This window comes from Bubalus bubalis, chromosome 10 (assembly GCF_019923935.1).
Source record: "Bubalus bubalis isolate 160015118507 breed Murrah chromosome 10, NDDB_SH_1, whole genome shotgun sequence".
NCBI classification, from domain to species: Eukaryota; Metazoa; Chordata; class Mammalia; order Artiodactyla; family Bovidae; genus Bubalus; species Bubalus bubalis.
The window spans coordinates 40,149,673-40,167,859 of record NC_059166.1 but is presented as its reverse complement, the minus strand read 5'-3'; the positions used below and the strand labels follow the sequence as shown (position 1 = coordinate 40,167,859).

The 18,187-nt window shown below is 41.3% G+C and overlaps 1 pseudogene; it reads left to right on the top strand.

Moving 5' to 3' along the window:
* Window positions 1-392: 392 nt before the first annotated feature.
* On the top strand, window positions 393-16,178 carry LOC102397076 (annotated as a pseudogene).
* The last annotated feature ends 2,009 nt before the right edge of the window (window positions 16,179-18,187 follow it).

Sequence of the window (18,187 nt, the reverse complement as noted above, 5' to 3'; positions counted from 1 at the left end):
AAATAAGGACTGTAGCCTGGGAGACAGCACCTCAAATAGCTCTGAGAAACTGCTCCAAAGAGGTAGGGGGTAAGGAGAATATATATGTGATTTTGGTGAAGGGAGAGTACAGGCAATCAAATCCCTATTTTTTCCAGAAAATTTCCACTGGTCTCAGGAAGCTTTAGTCACAAGAAATAGTCGTCACTATGAAGGACTTCAGCGCTTTTCTAGATGTGAGGAAATACAAGAATTGGGCTCATAAAATCAGCTCCTGAAAATACTTATCTGAAGACCTGTCCTTTCAGCCCCCATCTCCCTATCACCGCAACCCCCGCCCCTCACCAACATCCCCGCCTCCACCAGCACAGAGTGCCTCATTTCTGCTCTCTACCCTGAACTCCTTTTAGGGGATGTTGAAGGTCGGCAGCTGCCGCAGTACATGGTTTAATCCTTGTAGAGGTAGATGGCAAGTGCCGGTTTGTAGTTGACAGGGCTCTCTCCTGGTCATAAATCCGACTGTACTTTGGAAGGCATTGCCTGACCATTTCGTTCCACAGTGCCCGGAAAACTCATTCCGAGATCTGGCAAAGATTTTGCTGAGGGGCCACTCAATGTGCTGTTACTGGACTAGGTCTATCAACAGTAACCAAAGGGCTCTGGACCACCTACCTCTCTTACACTGTTATGGTCCAGGAAAAATTCCCTCTTGTTTTATCTTCTATATCTAGAGTTACACTATTATAATCATCGATCACATAGTGTTAGTTGCTCAGTTGTGTCCGACTGTTTGAGACCCCATGAACTGTAGCCTGCCAGGCTTCTCTGTCCATGGAATTCTCCAGGCAAGAATACTGGAGTGGGTTGCCATTTCTTTCTCCAACTGACTGCATGCTGCTGCTGCTGCTAAGTCACTTCAGTTATGTCCGACTCTGTGCGACCCCTGAGATGGCAGCCCACCAGGCTCCCCCGTCCCTAGGATTCTCCAGGCAAGAACACTGGAGTGGGTTGCCATTTCCTTCTCCAATGCATGAAGGTGAAAAGTGAAAGTGAATTCGCTCAGTCGTGTCTGACTCTGAGCAACCCTATGGACTGCAGCCTACCAGGCTCTTCCATCCATGGGATTTTCCAGGCAAGAGTACTGGAGTGGGGTGCCATTGCCTTCTCCGAATTGACTGCATACAGAACTATAGATTTGATCAACTTCTTTTAATCGCCTAGTCATCATTATTTTCATTGAAGTTTCTGTCACACATTTGGTAATGTAAGAAACAACAATCTTGTAAAACAGGCAAAGTGCAATAACATAGCTAGCAGTATTATTAAAGTCGTAAGTAAGAATTAAGCCGAAAACTTCCAATAAGTGTAGCCCATATAGTCTCAGGTCGTCTGACTTAGCTTATTCTGCACCAATCTTTATTTTTCAGGGAAATTATATATCCACACAGTCCATAGGCTCCCAGCCCAATTTCCTAGTGTTACTAGGCTGGTTACCTTAGTATAATTTAATTGTTCTCAAGATAAAGGAAGGCCTTAAAACTTAAATGATGATCAGTTCAGTCGCTCAGTTGTGTCCGACTCTTTACAACCCCATGAATCACAGCACGCCAGGCCTCCCTGTCCATCACCAACTCCCAGAATTCACTCAGACTCACGTCCATCGAGTCAGTGATGCCATCCAGCCATCTCATCCTCTGTCGTCCCCTTCTCCTCCTGCACCCAATCCCTTCAAGCATCAGAGTCTTTTCCAATGAGTCAATTCTTCACATGAGGTGGCCAAAGTATTGGAGTTTCAGCTTTAGCATCATTCCTTCCAAAGAACATCCAGGGCTGATCTCCTTCAGAATGGACTGGTTGAATCTCCTTGCAACAGAGTCTCAAGAGTCTTCTCCTACACCACAGTTCAAAAGCATCAATTCTTAGGCGTTCAGCCTTCTTCACAGTCCAACTCTCACATCCACACATGACCATAGGAAAAACCATAGCCTTGACTAGATGGACCTTTGTTGGCAAAGTAATGTCTCCGGTCTTGAACATGCTATCTAGGTTGGTCATAACTTTCCTTCCAAGGAGTAAGTGTCTTTTAATTTCATGGCTGCAGTCACCATCTGCAGTGATTTTGGAGCCCAGAAAAATAAAGTCTGACACTGTTTCCACTGTTTTCCCATCTATTTCCCATGAAGTGATGGGACCGGATGCCATGATCTTCGTTTTCTGAATGTTGAGCTTTAAGCCAACTTTTTCACTCTCCACTTTCACTTTCATCAAGAGACTTTTTATCCTCTTCACTTTCTGCCATAAGGGTGGTGTCATCTGCATATCTGAGGTTATTGATATTTCTCCCAGCAATCTTGATTCCAGCTTGTGTTTCTTCCAGTCCAGCGTTTCTCATGATGTACTCTGCATATAAGTTAAACGAGCAGGGTGACAATATACAGCCTTGACGTACTCCTTTTCCTATTTGGAACCAGTCTGTTGTTCCATGTCCAGTTCTAACTGTTGCTTCCTGACCTGCATACAAATTTCTCAAGAGGCAGGTCAGGTGGGCTGGTATTCCCATCTCTTTCAGAATTTTCCACAGTTTATTGTGATCCACACAGTCAAAGGCTTTGGCATAAATGATGATAGCCTGGTGTTAATCACATAAATCCATCCCATAATTGTGGGAGCTTTTACTCCGTAATTCATTGGCTGAATTTTTGCTTGTTGCTCTGACTGAGCTTGAGTAACTTTAGAGGAAAATTCATATTTATGGCCAGAATCAGAGCAGGTATAACTAATTGGCCAGGTGAGAGAATTATAGTAATATGAAGAGTAGCCTGAACAGGACTGAACTTCCTTTCTTCTAAAATAGAGCTTCTTAGGGCCAATTAGAGCCTTGGAATGGAGAAATCCATCAAAGTAGTCTAGAAGTATTAGACACAGATAATTGGCTGCAAACCCAACAGTTGGATTGATTTTTAAGAATCATGCCCATGATAGAAAAACATTTGAATTATATGCAAAGGTTTAAGAAGTCAAGAAAATATTATAAATAATCACATGAGCAGGTCCACCATCTTGGCTAAGCTGTCACTTCTGATGTCATTTTCTTCTTCTGATGATGTGGATGTAGTTTCCTCTGTTTGAGCTTTGTTTTAAGGTGGGTTTGAGGTCAGCATTCCTCTCTATAGACCAGTCTGATGTAGGGGCCTTTAGAAGTGGGAATTAATCCAAGAGTCAATTTCCCTTCAGATTCACTGTGCATGAGCTAGTTAAGAGCACCTGATAAAAAGTCCTTCCATCTAGTTTGGAAACAATCCTTTATATTTTATCTTTTCCAATATACATAATCTCCTGTTTGCAGGTTGTGGGGCATCTGATTTTCATTCAAAGATTACTGAGATAAGCTTTAGAAACAAAACTTAGAGTGTCCTTTTATAATTCAATTACCTTTACGATAATTTAGTGTAACAACAAGGAACTATCTGGGAAATGAATCAGTAAGTGCAGGCCTCCATGAACAAAACTGGAATTTAACATTTTTTGAAATATAATCTCTTTCTCTCTAAAATTACCCTGCTGCTGCTGCTATGTCACTTCAGTCATGTCTGACTCTGTGCGACCCCATAGATGGCAGCCCATCAGGCTCCCCCATCCCTGGGATTCTCCAGGCAAGAACACTGGAGTGGGTTGCCATTTCCTTCTCCAATGCATGAAGGTGAAATGTGAAAGTGAAGTCGCTCAGTTGTGTCCGACTCTTAGCGACCCCATGGACTGCAGCCTACTAGGCTCCTCCGTCCATGGGATTCTCCAGGCAAGAACACTGGAATGGGTCGCCCTTGCCTTCTCCAAAATTACCCTAATTTCTACCAAATATATCCACATTTTGTTGTCCTTGTTTAGTTGCTAAGTCATGTCCAACTGTTTTGCGACCCCATGGACTGTAGCGCACCAGGCTCCTCTGTCCATAGGATTTCCCAGGCAAGAATATGGAGTGGGCAAAGGGGCATCTTCCAGGATTGTTGCTGCCAGTGCCCCCATTCCCATGGCAAGCCACTACTGATCCACACCTCCACAGGAGATCCTCCAACATCAGCAAGGTCTCATTTCTCCCAAACAATCCCTTTAGCTGCACACCATTGATGATGTAAGGATCCACAATGAGGGTGGCTGGCTGCCTCCTTTGAGGAAATCACATTGGACCATCCTATAAGAAGGGAGCTCCTATAAGAAGATGATTTACAGCCTGGACCCAAATAAGGAAAAAATACTTGACTCACAAAGTAAACCTTCTGTACTCAGGTTTTTAAGATACACACAACTAAAACATTAAAAAAAACCCCCAAAACTGGAGTATGTTGCCATTTCCTTCTCTAGGGGGTCTTCCCAACCCACAGATAGAACCCATGTCTCCTGCATAGGCGGGTGGATTCTTTATCACTGAGCCACCTGGGAAGCCAGTTGTCACCTGTGTGTGCTTAGTCGCTCAGTTGTATCTGACTCTCTTGCATCCCCATGGACTGTAGCCTGCCAGGCTTCTCTGTCCATGGGATTTTTCAGGCAAGAATACTGGAATGGGTTGCCATTTCCTCCCTTCTCCAGAGGATCTTCCCAACCCAGTATTGAACATGCATCTCCAGTGTCTCCTGCATTGCAGGTGGATTCTTTACCTGATGAGCCATTGGGGGAAGACCTAATTTGTTGCAAAATAAGTCTGGTCTCAAAAAACCATGGCCTGATGATTTATGTAACTATACTTTATCATATAGGCTTTTTGCTTTGCTGAAACTTTTGGAAGGAGTTGCAGACTGAACCTAAAAAAAAAAAATAACACCTTTCAGGGCTGGGAGAGTCATGCCAAGGACTTAAGAGATTTAGGTGAGTTCCTCCCTTTACAAGGTACCCAATATACCTTGAAATTTCTGACCTGTTAGTGAGGTAGCCCTCCTAATTTACGTGATAAAGCTGCTGGGAATCTAAGGGTTTCTAATCTCTGGAGGAGCAGATAGAGAAAAAGGATAAATGCTTCAATTCTGCTTACAAATGTATAATTTACCAAATTATTGTAAGCCATGATTAGTTGGAGGGGAAGGTTTTCCTTATACCTGGAAAACACAGATTCAACCCAACAATTTTTCAGATGGAAACCATAAAAATTGTAATGATATTCATCTGTTCACTGTCTCCTGTAACTAACTCTTTTTATTAACAGTTTTATCAAGCCATCAGGTTTTTTCCCATTAGGATTCTTTCATTTCTTACTCAGTTCAGCATTCTGGTCCTGAAGGTTAGAAACTTCAGAAGGTTCTTTCTGTTAATCTTAAAAAGGAAGCACTTTTGCAAAGGCATCAGTGAAACCACAATGACAAAAGACTTAAAAAGGCACATTTAAAATCTGATGACAATTCAATTGACAAAGTCACTTGGTCACTGCTGTGACATAACACTTGTAGACAATAACTAGAATTATGACTGATAACATTTTACTCCATTTCAGAATTTTAGAAACTCCATATAATTTCTAGGATATCTGTATTAGTAATATTTACTGTACAGTATAACCTAAGTGGTCACATACAGTTGTGAGAGCTGGACCTTAAAGCAGGCAGAGCACTGAAGAATTGATGCCTTTGAACTGTGGTATTGGAGAAGACTCCTGACAGTCCCTTGGCCAGCAAGGAGCTCAAACCAGTCAATCTTAAGGGAAATCAACCCTGAATACTAGTTGGAAGGATTGATGCTGCAGTTGAAACTCCAGTATTTTGGACATCTGATGGGAACAGCTGACTCATTGGAAAAGTCCCTGATGCTGGGAAAGATTGAGAGCAGATGGAGAAGAGGGTGTCAGAGGATGAGATGGCTGGATGGCATCACTGATGCAATGAACATAAATGTGGGCAAACTTTGGGGGATGATTAGGGACAGAGAGGCCTGGTGTGCTACAGTGCATGGGGTCACAAGGAGTCGGACACAACTGGGTGACTGAACAACGACATAACCTAAGAAGATTTATTACTTATTGACAATACTTCCCATGTAATTTAATGTACCAAAAACTTAATTAGTTTAATATCTCTCTTTGGGATGTTTCAGGGGCCCTTTGAAGTATCCCAAAGTTAACTAATGGTCAAAGGACTTCATTAAATTTTTATTTAGAGAATTTTGTCAATAAATATCAAAAGAGTTTAGAACACTCAGTCAGATAGGATCACAGGTCACTGTGAAACAACAGTTATTCACTTAGCTAAAGTAGCAAAGTTTCCAAGGGCCAATTACAGAACAGATCACTTCAGAGGTAAATAAACTTAAAATCTGTTATCAAAGGCAGTTCAGCATCTTAAGAAAACTTGTACCATGCATGAGATTCTTTTCTTGGGGTCTGCTTTCTGCAAACCTTCCTCACTTTCTGTAGCCATTACTTAATTTGCCCATCCAGAAACAGTCATCTGTAAACCAGACTTACTTCCTTTTTTCTTAATAAAATGCAATTCCATTTACGTGCAGTCTTTACTGAGAATACGCATCCTACTTTTCTTAAGCAACCATCAACTGTCATTTATATTAGTATTCTGTAGATTGATGAACATAAATACCAGTGATAATAATTTAGATAATTTAGGAAAATTTTCTAAAAATATTTGCTTTCTTGTAGAGAACCTCTCAGGATGGCAGCAAACATACTCATTAGTAGTCCAAAATATCTTTAGGTTTTCTATAAGAGGGAGCCAGTGTTTAGTATTAAATGTTGCGGTACCTTATTTTGTTTAGGAGTGACTAGCTATTCAATAAACTTTCTCTTATTCCATTATCTCATTACATTTTTATGTATCTCTTCATCTCTTTACAATTCTTATCTTATTACATTTTCTTTCCTTAAAGGTTTCTTCACATTGAGTTATTTTCTTTGCTGACAAATTTGCAACACATATAATAAGATCTTAGTTAGCTTATATTAAACCTAGGCACAATGAAAGTATTATACTGATTATTATATTGACGACTCTTAAGACATACATGTATTCAGACAGACACAATGAGAGATCTAACTTCATTTTCTAAACCTAGTCATGAGTCAGATATCACAATATAAAACTCACTAGTTTATAAATAGCAGTTGGAATAAAATAATTTTTTTAAAGGCTTCATACCCTTTTTGTCGCCCTTCAGTTTCAGAAATTAGAGATGGTCTAGATAAGTGATCCTGAGAGCTCTGGTCTCAAGGATCAGGGAGCAAAAATCAGGTTCTTCAAATAGGACTTATTTCCTCAGGACTTATTACTATCTTCTTTCAAGCTAGCTTCTCTACTGGTTGGGAATTAAACCAGTTGGGGGTCGCTTAACCTTCAACAGGCATTGCGTACTTAACTGGTTTTAATGGTTTTGAAAAGTTGGTCAGCGAGTATAACAAGAGCGTTTATGTGTAACTCAGACCAACCTAGATTGTCTTTTGACTAAGTAGCCAAATCCTCATCTAATCCTTCTGAAAAGACAGAATTAAGCAAAGGGTCATATTGGTGGTTAGAGAATGACTCAGGTGTCAAGCCAGAATATTGCTTAAATTTTTTCTTTTTTTTCCCCCAACCTTTCATAATAGTCCAGAATTGATTCATTTGATCTTTGTTTACACTGTTGAATCTCTGTCCAGTCTACAGTTTTTGGGAAAAGCTCTGGATTAAGTTCAAGTAGTTTTTGAGCTAATCCTTTGTATTCAGTGTGAGCCTCTAGAGTACGTGATTCAAAGTTCACTAAGAGGTGTTTCCATTCTTTTTTCTTTATTCATGTCCTTGCTTTACTTTCAGAAACTAACAGCTGTATTAACTGATATACATCTGAAAACCTGGGCTCATCGGAGCAGATGGTTAACTTGAATTTATTAGCAAATTCCAATGGATCCTGACTTGAATTGGGAAATTCCTCAATCAAGGCTCAAAGTTCTGCTCAAGTTCTGATTGTATATGTAAGCACTGAGGATGGTTCACTTCTCCTTGGAATAATTTTCTCTTTAAGGCAACTATAATCACTTCTGAATTTTTAAATCCTCCTTTACTGGGGAAAGGGGAGCAGCAGGAGGAGGAAGAATTGGAAGAGAAACAAGTGCTAGCATCTGGTCAAGTAACTCAGATAGAAGAAGATATGTAGTGGGAGGTTGTTTCCATCTCTGGCTACTGTGAATAATGCGGTTATGAACGTGCTGTACAAATATCTGTTCAAGTCTCTGCTTTCAACTCTTTTGGGTTTATGTCCAGAAGTAGAATTGCTGGATTATGCACAGTAGTTCTGAGAGTGAGTGAAGTCGCTCAATCGTGTCCCACTCCTTGTAACCCCATGGACTGTAGCCTACCAGGCTCCTCCATCCATGATTTCCCAGGCAAGAATACTGGAGTGGATTGCCATTCCCTTCTCCAGGGAATCTTCCCATCCCAGGAATCGAACCCAGTTCTCCCGCCTTGCAGGTGGATTCTTTAATGTCTGAGCCACCAGGGAAGCCCATTCAGCAAATACTTACTGAATATTTGACACACTGTGACGGGTGTTAATGGGGCTCTGGGGCTAAAATGGGTCACAGGACAGACCTGTCCTTAAAGCTCTTATGGTTCAGTGTGCGCCAAAGTGTTCCAGGTTGAACTGTGTCCCACCAACTCTGACCCCCAAGACCTCAGAATGTGACCTTATTAGGCAATAAGGGCTTCCCTGGTGGCTCAGATGGTAAAGAATCTGTCTGAAATGCAGGAGATCCAGGTTTGATCCGAGGGTAGGGAAGATCCCTTGGAGAAGGGAATGGCAATCCACTCCAGTATTCTTGCCTGGGAAATCCCATGCACAGAGGAGCCTGGTGGACTACAGTCCATGGGGTTACAAAGAGTCGGACATGACTGAACAACTGCCCGCATGCACACACACGTGTTCTGGTATGACTGGTGTACTTATAAAGGGAAATTTGGACACAGAGTCAGATGTGCATAGAAGGGAGATGATGTGAAGATGTTGAAAAGACAACAGGCCCTAAATGGAGTCATTTATGCCAAGCCCCAGATCACCAAACTAAGACTTTAATTACAGTTTCAGCTCTCCCAGAAGTGGAATCTTACACTAGTCAATCAAGAATTGCCTGACCAACATTAGTCAGGTAATCTGCCTGGCAGACCCTTGCCATCCCCTCTAAGGAAAGTCATCTTGCAATAAATAATCTGCTTTTTGGCCTAGTACTTCTTTATTCCCACTCTAGTCTGCCTATAAAATCTCTTGCCTTGTTTAACTGTTCAGGGAACCTTTCCATCTGCTAGATTGTTGATGCTGCTTGAATCTTGAATCATGAATCTTTATACAGAGCCAATAAGGTTTTTAATGTTTACTCAGTTAAATTTTGTTTTTCATAAAGACACACACAGGGAGAACACCACATAAGCTTGAAGGCAAAGAGCAAAGTGATGCTTCCACAAGCCAAAGTATTCCAAAGATTGCCTAAAAAACATTGGAAGCTACAAGAGAGGTATGAAACAAAATCCTCCATCATGGCCCTCAGAGAGAAGCAACCCTGCTGACACTTTGATCTCATTGTAGCCTCCAGGAAAGTTTGCCAGTGCATTTCTGTTGCTTAAGCCACTCTGTTGGCAATATGTTGTTACAGCGGCCCTGGAAAACTAATACGTGAAGGCAAAACAAAGCAATCACAAAACTGTGTGACATGTGAATGGGGCATATATGTGATGCCTTGGAGGGTGGTGTGGGTGGGGTGGAAACCATGTCTTACTGGTCTTGAGGGCCCATGAAAGGGGTTTAGATTTGTCCCTGGGTCACAAGCCAGGAGAGCCTTGCCATCTGGCAGAAGACACAAAGGAATTTTATTTTTTTAAACTGCAGAAGAGGACATATTCTTCCTGTCCTTAACTCTTCATCTGATAGAATGCAGGCTTTCTCAACTGGAAACAGCTAAGAGATGGAGCAAAGCACCAGAATCCTTGGCAGGATAGGAGGCTGTGAAAGTTAACCCTCAGAAGGCCTTACACTGGAGTGCACTCCCTGGTCCTGCTACCTCCCATCTGTGTTGCTCCAGGGTTGCCCTGGTCACGAGGAACTGCTCTGGGAAGAAGACCATGGATGGGGCCGTTTTGATTTCATGTACTTGATGAATTTTAGCTAGAAGGTCTGTGAATGAAATTATATCAGTTTGGTGAATTAAACGGGTTTTAATTCAGTTTAAAGCAATGATCCTCCCCACACCCCCAACTCTTGGCAGAGTTTAAAACTCAAGAAGGATATTTATATTGGGGTCAATAAGAAGAAACCAAAGAGTTGATAAGAAGTTTGGGCTTTAGACCAAGGGCTTACAATCTTCCAAAGGCAAAAAATCTAGATTCTGGAAAAGAACAGGGAGTTGCTGTTCTTTGTCAATGTGGTCATTTTAAAATAATGTTTCTTTTTCTGACAAAAATGTTGTTTCCAAATTTGGGGATTTTTGTATTGAATGCCCTTTACATTTCAAAAGACTTTTTTAAAAAAGCATTGCAATGAAACTAGAAAATCTGTGGATTTACCCTGATTTTTAAAGAATATAATTTTGTGTTTCATTCTGTAATGATATATGCAGTTATTACAGAGTTCAAAATTGGAAATTTGGGGCATGGCAAATATTTGGATTTTACATTAAACCAAAAATGCTAAATCTTATGCAAATGTGATAAAACATGGGATTTCAGTTGCAATTAAAATGTACTATAATGGGAAAGAATGGTATCTCTTAGGAAATAGTTCTATTTCCTAAAAGGAATTATATGAATCTATAAAATTTTCCTCTTGAACATTCTGAGTAAGATTCATTTTACAATCAAAGTTTATTTTTTGTTTGTGTATTTTCCTTTTATATGCTTTGGTTATATATTATAATATTTTAAGTTGACTTGGGGAAATTTGAACTCATAATTTTACAGTAACAGATATTCAGTGAGTTCTGAGAATTTGCAGTTCTATACCATGTTTATCTGTAATTAAAATAAGGATGGTGGTACTGAATGTCACCCAGAAATCTCTTGAATAAAACCTCAAAAGCCTGTAATTCCACCACTTAGCCTCTTTCTGGCCAATTAGTGGAATTATGAAGTAGTTTTACCATCTTCCTGACCTGCATACAAATTTCTCAAGAGGCAGGTCAGGTGGTCTGGTATGCCCATCTCTTTCAGACTTTTCCACAGTTTATTGTGATCCACACAGTCAAAGGCTTTGGCATAGTCAATAAAGCAGAAATAGATGCTTTTCTGGAACTCTCTTGCTTTTTCCATGATCCAGCAGATGTTGGCAATTTGGTCTCTGGTTCCTCTGCCTTTTCTAAAACCAGCTTGAACATCTGGAAGTTCATGGTTCATGTATTATTGAAGCCTGGCTTGGAGAATTTTGAGCATTACTTTACTAGCATGTGAGATGAGTGCAATTGTGCAGTAGTTTGAACATTCTTTGGCATTGCCTGTCTTTGGGATTGGAATGAAAACTGACCTTTTCCAGTCCTGTGGCCACTGCTGAGTTTTCCAAATTTGCTGGCATATTGAGTGCAGCACTTTCACAGCATCATCATGGGAAGAGTTGACTCATTGGAAAAGACTCTGATCCTGGGAGGGATTGGGGGCAGGAGGAGAAGGGGACGACAGAGGATGAGATGGCTGGATGGCATCACTGACTGGATGGACATGAGTCTGAATGAACTCCGGGAGTTGGTGATGGACAGGGAGGCCTGGCATGCTGTGATTCATGGGGTTGCAAAGAGTTGGACACGACTGAGCGACTGAACTGAACTGTACCGTCTTGATCTCTCCATAGGAAAATTAAAAACTTTGATGGGCATTGGTTAAAATAATACTTATTGGGAGAATCATTTGGATGTATACACTACACACTTTAGAATAAGTAATATATTTTAAATTTATAAGAGAGGACTGACACTACTCAACTTAGAAACTTACCGTAAAGCTACAGCCCTCAAAACAATGAAGTGTTATAAAAAAGTAGATACATAGATGAATGGAACAGAATAGAGAGCCCAGAAGTGATCCATAGAAATGTAAACCAATCAGTAAACTGACCCTTGACAAAAAACCAAAGATGATACAATGGAGAAAAATTAGTCTTTTCAACAACTGCTACTGGAACAACTGGATATCCACTTGCAAAAAAAAAAAAAAAGAAGAAGAAGAAGAAGAAGAAGCAGAGTTTTTACTTCCATCACAAGAATGAACTCAAAATTATTCATAAACCTAACTATAGAACAAAAAAACTACAAAACTCCAAGGAGATAACACACGAAAATCCAGATGACTCTGGGTATGGTGATGCCTTTTTATTAGATACAACACCAAAGATAGGACTCATGCAAGAAATAATTGATAAGCTGAGCTGAACTTCATTCAAATTAAAAACCTCTGCTCTGTGAAAACTCTCAAGAGAATAAGTAGACACAACAGACTGGGAGAAAATATTTATAAATGACATGCCTGTTAAAGAACTTATCCAAAATATACCAAGAACTCTTAAAACTCAACCATAAGTAAAGAAACTATTCCAATTAAAAATGGGCAAAAGACCCTATCAAGGAATATATACAGACAGCAAATAAGCATATGAAAAGATGCTCTACATCCTGTGTCATTGAAAGTGAAAGTGAATTCTCTCAGTTGTGTCCAACTCTTTGCGACCCCGTGGACTGTAGCCCATCAGGCTCCTCTGTCCATGATATTCTCCAGGCAAGAATACTGGAGTGGGTTGCCATTTCCTTCTCCAATGCAAATTAAAACAACAGTGAGGCTCTCGAGTCACCCCTGCGCAGCCTTCCTGCGGCAAGTGAGCCTGAGGCAGCCATTGCTCGCTCAGTGTTCTCTAGTACCTGGATTCTTATCTTTGAAGATTCCTGAGGAAGTGCACCATGGAGACGGAGGTGGAGCCATTTGCCTTTGAGGCAAAAATTGCCCAACTCATGTCTCTTATTATTAATACCTTCTATTCCAACAAGGAAATTTTTCTTCCGGAGTTGATCAGTAATGCTTCTGATGCCTTGGACAAGATTTGCTATGAGAGCCTGACAGACCCTTTCAAATTGGACAGTGGTAAAGAGCTGAATACATCATGAGAAACGCTGGGCTGGAAGAAGCACAAGCTGGAATCAAGATTGCTGGGAGAAATATCAATAACCTCAGATATGCAGATGACACCACCCTTATGGCAGAAATTGAAGAGGAACTAAAAAGCCTCTTGATGAAAGTGAAAAGGAGAGTGAAGAGGTTGGCTTAAAGCTCAACATTCAGAAAACAAAGATCATGGCATCTGGTCCCATCACTTCATGGGAATTAGGTGGGGAAACAGTGGAAACAGTGTCAGACTTTATTTTTTTGGGGCTCCAAAATCACTGCAGATGGTGATTGCAGCCATGAAATTAAAAGACGCTTACTCCTTGGAAGGAAAGTTATGACCAATTTCTAGATAGCATATTGAAAAATGGAGACATTACTTTGTCAACAAAGGTCCGTCTGGTCAAGGCTATGGGTTTTCCAGTGGTCATGTATGGATGTGAGAGTTGGACTGTGAAGAAGGCTGAGCGCCTAAGAATTGATGCTTTTGAACGGTGGTGTTGGAGAAGACTCTTAAGAGTCCCTTGGACTGTAAGGAGATCCAACCAGTCCATTCTGAAGGAGATCAGCCCTGGGATTTCTTTGGAAGGAATGATGCTAAAGCTGAAACTCCAGTACTTTGGCCACCTCATGCGAAGAGTTGACTCATTGGAAAAGACTCTGATGCTGGGAGGGATTGGGGGCAGGAGGAGAAGGGGACAACAGAGGATGAGATGGCTGGATGGCATCACCGACTCGATAGACGTGAGTTTGAGTGAATTCTGGGAGTTGGTGATGGACAGGGAGGCCTGGAGTGCTGTGATTCATGGGGTTGCAAGGAGTCGGACACAACTGAGTGAATGAACTGAACTGAACTGAACTGAAAGAACTGAAAATTCTCATCATCCCTAACCCCTAGGAACATACTCTAACTCTGGTAGACACGGGCATTGGCATGACCAAAGCTGACCTGTAAATAATTTGGGAACCATTGCCAAGTCTCATACTAAAGCATTTATGGAGGCTCTTCAGGCTGGTGCAGATATTTCCATGATTGGGCGATTTGGTGTGGGCTTCTACTCTGCCTACCTAGTGGCAGAGAAAGTGGTTGTGATAACAAAGCATAAGGATGAGGAATAGTATGCCTAGGAGTCTTCTGCTGGTGGTTCCTTCACTGTCCATGCTGACCATGGTGAGCCTATTGGCCGGAGTACCAAAGTGATTCTCCACCTGAAGGAAGACCATAGAGAGTACTTGGAAGAGAGGTGGGTCAAAGAAGTGGTAAAGGAGCACTCACCATTCATAGGCTATGCCATCAAACTCTATCTGGAGAAAGAACGTGAGAAGGAAATCAGTGACGATGAGGCTGAAGAAGAGAAAGGTGAGAAAGAACAGGAAGATAAATATGATGAAGAGAAGCCTAAGATTGACGATGTGGGTTCAGATGAGGAGGATGATAGTGGCAAAGATAAGAAAAAGAAGACAAAGAAGATAAAGGAGAAGTACATTGCTCAGGAAGAACTGAACAAGACCAAGCCCATTTGGACCAGAGACCCTGATGACATCACCCTGGAGGAATATGGTGAGTTCTACAAGAGTTTTACCAATTACTGGGAAGATCACTTGGCAGTAAAGCACTTCTCTGTAGAAGGTCAATTGGAATTCAGAGCACTGCTGTTCATCCCCCATTGGGCTCCTTTTGACCTCTTCGAGAACAAAAAGAACAACACCAAACTGTATGTCCGCCATGTGTCCATCATGGACAGTTGTGATGAGTTGATTCCAGAATATCTCAACTTCTTCTGTGGGGTGGTTGACTCTGAAGACCTTCACCTGAACATCTCCTGAGAAATGCTCCAGCAGAGCAAAATTCTGAAGGTTATTCATAAGAACATTGTTAAGAAGTACCTTGAACTCTTTTCTGAGCTGGCAGAAGACAAGGAGAAATATAAGGAATTCTATGAGGCATTCTCTAAAAACCTGAAGCTTGGAATCTGTGAGGACTCCACTAACCTGTGATGCCTTTCTGAGCTGTTGCGCTATCACACCTCCCAGTCTGGAGATGAGATGACTTCTCTCTCAGAATACATGTCTGGCATGAAGGAGACCCAGAAGTCCATCTGTTGCATCACTGGTGAGAGCAAAGAGCAGGTTTCGAACTCTTCCTTTGTGGAGTGCGTGTGGAAGCAGGGCTTTGAGGTAGTGTACGTGATGGAGCCCATTGATGAGCACTGTGTGCAGCAGCTCAAGGAGTTTGATGGGAAGAGTCTGGTCTCCATGACCAAGGAGGGCCTGGAGCTGCCTGAGTACAAGGAGAAGAAAATGGAGGAGAGCAAGGCCAAGTTTGAGAACCTCTGCAAACTCATGAAAGAGATCTTGGATAAGAAGGTGGAGAAGGTGACAATCTCCAACAGGTTCATGTCTTCACCCTGCTGCACTGTGATGAGCACCACAGCTGGACAGCCAACATGCAGTGCATCATGGCACTTTGGGGCAACTCGACCATGGACTAAATGATGGCCAAAAGCACCTGGAGATCAGTCCTGATCACCCCATCGTGGAGACCCTGCAGCAGAAGGCAAGAGACAGGCATAAACAGCAAGGCCGTCAGTGACCTGGTGGTGCTGCTGTTTGAAACCGTACTGCTCTCCTCTGGCTTCTCGATTGAGGATTCCCAGACCCACTCCAGCCATATCTCCCACATGATAAAGCTTGGCCTGGGCATTGATGAAGACACGGTGATGGCAGAGGAGCCCAGTGTTGCTGTTCCTGATGAGATTCCCCGCCTTGAGGGTGACGAGGATGCCTCTTGCATGAAAGCAGTAGATTAGGAGTTTTTACCTGCTCCCTCTGTATAGCATCCCCATGGCTCCCCCAGTGGCAGCCCTAGTGGCCCTGGCTCACATGGTTCCCTCTGCTGATGTGGTTTTATTTCTGTCCTTCTGTCTAAGGCAGGATACAAGGGCCTCAAGCAAGCCCTATCCCTATCCATGTTTGACATGGGATTTGAATATTGTGTGTTGTGGTTTTTTTTTGTTCTGAAATTAAAGTATTGGGAAACAAAACAAAACAAAACAGTGAGATACCACTACATGCCTCTTAGAAATGGCCAAAATCTAGAATGCTGCACGAGCAAATGCTGGCAAGGATGAGTAGCAACAGGAACTCTCATTCGTTGCTGGTGGGAATGCAAAATGGTATAGTCACTTTGGAAGAAAGTATGGTAGTTTCTTACAAAAAATAAACATACTCTTATTATGTAATCCCTCAATCTCTTTACTTGATAATTTACCCCAATGAGTTGAAAATTTATCTCCACCCAAAAAGCTGTACATGGATGTTTATAATAGCTTTATTCAGAATTGCCAAAACTTGGAAGCAACCAAGATGTCCTTCAGTGGGTGAATAGATAAACTGTGATACATTCAGACAATGGAACATTATTCTGTACTAAAAAGAAATGAGCTATGAAACCATGAAAAGATGTGGAACTATGAAACCAGCTTCATTCCATAACCAATGAAATGTTATTTAGTGCTAAAAAGAAATGAGTTATAAAACCTTAAATGTACATCACTAAGTGAAAGATACTAATCCAAAAAGTCTGATACTATATAATTCCAACTGTATGATATTCTGGAAAACGCAAAATTCTGGAGACAGGAAGCGGGGCAGTGGTTGCCATGGGTTAGAGTAGAGGGAGGGATAAAGAAGTGAAGCACAGAAGATTTTTAGGGCAATGAAACTACTCTGCATGACACTATAATGGTGGATTTGTTATACATTTGTGAAAATGCATAGGATGTACAACACCAAGAGTTAAACAATGCAGAGTATGGACTTTGGGTGATAATTATGTGTCAGTGCATAATTATGTGTCAGGCTCATTGATTATAACCAGTGTACCACTCTGGTATAGGGTGTTGACAGGCAGGGAAGACTGTGTGTATGTGGAGCCAGAGAGCATATGTGACATCTCTGTACTTTCTGCTCTGTTTTGCTGTGAACCTAAAATTGCTCTAAAAAATGTTTTTTTGAAAAAGTTAGAAGGATGCCAGTCCTGCTCTCTTTGTTTGATCTCAGCAGCTTAGCCGAGAAAGCATATAATTTTTCAATAGTATCCATGATGGTGACTGTAGAGATTTTAATGGAAAGATTTATTTTATTCATGTAAGTGTAACTAACTGTCAGGTAATGCAACTAAAGGATATTTTCCCCCCAAGGTCAAACAAGAATGGGGTTTCTTTTTCTCTTAGAGAAAAGAAAACTTCTGCTCATAGTTCAAGTGCTTTTAAAGATTTTCCTCTTCTGAGTGGCCATGCAGTCATCTCCCCCATGTTTCCATTTCCTGACAAAACCCTTTAAAAGATGTGGCGATTCAGAGATCTGGTTCTAATAATGGTCTTGCCTCTGTAACTAAAGGACTTCCCTGGTGGTTCAGCGATAAAGAATCCACCTGCCAATGTAGGAGATGTGGGTTTGATCTCTAGGTCAAGAAGATCCCCTGAAGGAAGAAACTGCAACACACTCCAGTATGCTTGCCTGAGAAGTCCCATGGATGGAGAAGCCTGGTGGGCTACAGTCCATTGGTTTACAAAGAGTTGGACATGACTAAAGTGCCTGAGCAGGCATGCTAAAAAATGTCTTCAGGGTAACCTGAGGAGTCTTTGTTATCAGCACCTGTCTGTGTAGAAGGTGATGACTGATAATGACCTGAAGAGGTCCCTTTTTCAGGAAAATAGCAGAATAAGCTGTACAATGAAGTGTGGCAAGAATTTTATCTGTGCAGAGTTTCTTTTCAGCCAAAAGTTGTGTTTGGCAATCCTTCTTCTTTTTTTCTTGTCTTAGAAAAGTCATTTTGAAAACATTCAGTCATCAGAATTCCTAAAACAGACTAAAAAAAACAGAAAGAATTTTTCTTTGATGGCACCAGCAAGCACATAGTGAATAAAACAAGGAGATGCCTATTATAAAGAGATGTCCTGCAGATACAAGGGAACTGAGAGGTTGCCAGTTCTTCAATGATGTGCTTCAAAATACCCCTGAGTAAGAATCATACTCTCCTGTTTCTTTGCACATCTCATAGCTTTTTTTTTTTTTTCTTGTTGGTTAAATACTGCTTTTAAAATAACATGTTG